Source organism: Acanthisitta chloris, unplaced genomic scaffold (genome assembly GCF_000695815.1).
Source record: "Acanthisitta chloris isolate BGI_N310 unplaced genomic scaffold, ASM69581v1 scaffold28555, whole genome shotgun sequence".
In the NCBI taxonomy this organism is placed as follows: Eukaryota; Metazoa; Chordata; class Aves; order Passeriformes; family Acanthisittidae; genus Acanthisitta; species Acanthisitta chloris.
The window spans coordinates 967-4,667 of NW_008672627.1; positions in this window are offsets into that span (position 1 = coordinate 967).

Genomic DNA, 3,701 nt, shown 5'->3' on the forward strand with positions numbered 1-3,701 from the left:
AAGAGCCTACTGAGGTTCACAGCCTCAGTGCAGGATCCTGCCAGAGCCAGCGTGGTTAGCCAAGGACCTGGCAGGGGTGCAGGGTTCACTGTGTTTATTCTGAAGTAAAACAAGTCATGCCTTCTCAGTGCTTGTTGGCACAGACCTCTCAGTTTTGAACACATCCGTTTCTTTTTCCAGGGAAACCTAAGCAAAGCGAACATGAGCTCGGTGAGCTCTCACTACCGAGTCAGTCTCACCTAGAGTCTGTCATCCTTTTCACCCCCCTGTCTGTCTCCTTAGGGCTCAGAATAGTCATGAATGCATACTTTTGTGCTGTGAGAATGTTATCTGGTCCCTCTGTAGTGGGTGTTGCTATCTTGTCAAGGCCAAACCCACTTCAGGTCCTTTCAGTGGTCCCTCAAGAGTGGTAGTGCCTGACACACAAGGACTGGAATTTCTAGAAATAGCAGGGGGGTGGTGGTTGTGTGCAAGGCCACCTGTGTGAGAGAGATCCCTCTTCCAGCTTGTTGGGCAGTGGGTTTGAGGACACCTCTCTGCATTTCAAGAAACCACCAAGCAAAGGGCGATGTGAATGCCAAAGGTGTGTGCCACTTTCACCTCTCATGTGCAACCTGTTCTATTATGCAAGGGAGAAATCACAATTTATGAAGGATCTGGGAGATGAGGGGAAAAAGAGAGAAGAAAATAAAGAGCAATTGAGTGCATGATTGTGTAATCTCCTGGCTGGCATCCTGATGTTGGAGGTGGGAGGAAAAGCCAGCGATGAACCCTGGATATGAAAGAAGTTTTCAGCCATACCTGGAGAGTATTTAATGTCAGACTGATCACCCACCAGATTTAGCTGATCATTAACTAATGGCAGCTGTGTTTGTGTAATCAGTTTGTGACACTGACATCTCACACGGGTTCAACCACCACCATTGTCTATCAATCCTTTTAACTTTTGACACAGCACAACTGGGAGTCAACCCCACGTGTAACGGGGAAATATTAGCTACTCAGAAATAGTCCCAGGCTGAGGCACAAAAATGCCCAGAAGACCAGTTGGATCAGTAATTGAATCCATGCTTTGTATTTTGCCACACTAAGAGGAAGGAAGGAGATGCAGTGAAAGAGATTATACGGGACGTGTGGGACTGGGCATGCGTGTTGAAAAGGCTCCAACAGCTGCATAAAGACGTTTCTGAGCGCAGGCAGCCAAGATCCCAAGCTCCTATGTGTGCTCAGAGCCAACATTATGTGTTGCTACGAGATATTTTCTGCCTGCCACGTCCCTGCTTACACCCTCCCCTCATCTCCACCTCTCTGGCTCACTAGGACTTTGACATTGCTAAACAGTCTGACAGTTTGCCCAAACAGCTTATGATTAATCTAGGACAATATTGTTTTTTGTTAGTGACAAGCAGCACCTCAAACTACAATTATGGGTAAAACTTGTCACAAAATGCGGTGAATTTCTTGTCAGGTTCAATGTGCCTGTTTTCACAGGGCCCAGAACATCTGGACAGAATTTCAGCTGGACTTGTGGACATTATTGCAATATAAATAAACCCTGAAAGCCATGCAGGATTAAAACAGTGCTTAAAAGTCAGAGGAAGGTCGGCCTGAAAACTCTGATAATGTCCTCTCAAACACTGTTCTTTAAGTGACTGCATGACAATGTTTCGTTTTCCTGTATATGACCTTCCTCTAATTAGATTATTTAAATCTTTCAGAATACACAGAAATTATTCACACTTCTTTCCAAGCATGATTACATTTGATGGCCTTATCTATTGTTTTGTAAATACCTCTTTTTTTCTTTTTCTTGTGATGTTCTGGAAACCACAGGCTTTACAGCAGACATCAAAGCTGTTCAGTGCTGGGGGTGCAGCACTGCTGTTCTGATTGTGGGACATCCTACAGCTGGGGGTAAGCAATGCTGTTCTGATTGTGGGACATCCTACAGCTCCCAATGGCAAAGCTATTTCAGGTCTAACACCCTTTTCAATAAAAAGGAAACTAGATTCTTACTCACCACCACCACAAGGAAGCAGATTTTGATGTGTCACATGCAGTGCTTGGTGTAGTGTCCAGTCCTGTGGGGGCTTCTGTGGATTCTTTTCATGCTAATAAGCAATGCTGTTCTGATTGTGGGACATCCTACAGCTCCCAATGGCAAAGCTATTTCAGGTCTAACACCCTTTTCAATAAAAAGGAAACTAGATTCTTACTCACCACCACCACAAGGAAGCAGATTTTGATGTGTCACATGCAGTGCTTGGTGTAGTGTCCAGTCCTGTGGGGGCTTCTGTGGATTCTTTTCATGCTAATTATAATCAGTCTGTCATTTATCATTTCATCTACAAGTTCTGCTCTAAACTGAACTCCTACACCTTTTCTAAGATTTGCTTTGTATATTGAACCAATGGCTGTAACCTTCAGAATGTTGTACAATGGTGGATTTTTTGTTGATCTGCTTAGGTAACATTTTCTTATCCCTAGTATCTTCTTTTACATTTTACAGGTATTTTTTGCAACAGAGGAAATTAATAATCTTCATGAATTTTAAACCACAGGTAAGTCTAAAAACTACACAGCCACAGACATTTTTCTTGTTGAATCGTAACAAAACCCATAATTGCAAAAGATTTTCTTTTAATCCTTGCTACTTGTGATATTTGATTAGAAATTACTGCTGCATTTTCAATTAACATTTTATAAAATATTTTATACTATCACTTTCCACACAAGCAAGAAGAGGGAAACCTTTAAAAAGCTGCATCAAGAAAGTGAATGCGTATGGACTGTCACATACTGAAAGACATGTTCAGACATCCCTTTACCAACACACTTACCTGTGGCTGTTGAGAAGATAAGGTGGAAGAAAGACTCTCCTAGCTATTACATGGAACTACAAAGTGCTTGAATGGGAGTTGGCAATAATTTTGGTACAAGATCAAGTAACACGGATTTGGTTACTCTCCTTGTATGAATTGACCAATCTTCAGCTGCTGTTGCTGAGTGAAACTCTGTGGAAGTCAGTAAGAGTTGTGTTGTTTGACAAGTGAGGATGTGGTTCACCATGGGACAGTCCACCTCTCCACAGTGGATGGCTCTGTAGGCTGTTGGCTGGTACTGAACAAGGGTAGAAGGAGAAAAGAGTGCAAGTTGTCAATTTTTGCAAAGAACTCACTGACAATAATGGAATATTTTGCTGCAATGATTTGGTGTATTTCTCCCAGATATCCTAGACTGGGACACACTTTTTTGAGGCTTTTGGGCAGAGTAATCCTTCTCCAGTTACCAGTGATCTCGAGCAGCTAGGGGTCATGCAGATCCATTCAACAGCATGAATTTAAACTTGTGGTGATTTCCTTTCTGCAGCACTTGTCTCAACAGGCATGAGCACCCTCAGCAAACATTTTAACAGGTGTACTTATAAATAAAGTCAGCTTTAGTTTTAGGGCTTATTTATAATGTCATCTTTGAGTAAAAGGGTAAATCCTGATGAGCAGACATTAATGAGCACTGATTAGGATCGTATAGTTTCTAAATTGACTCAAATGCACAAAGCGTGTTACTAAATTATTACTAAAAATAAATTCTGATTTTGTATCTCTGGATAACTGTATACCATTTTAAATCCTAAGGTTACCTCGGTGTTTTCTTCCTTGGATTAACACAGGAATCCCTAATGAGGGATCTGAGTTCCTGCT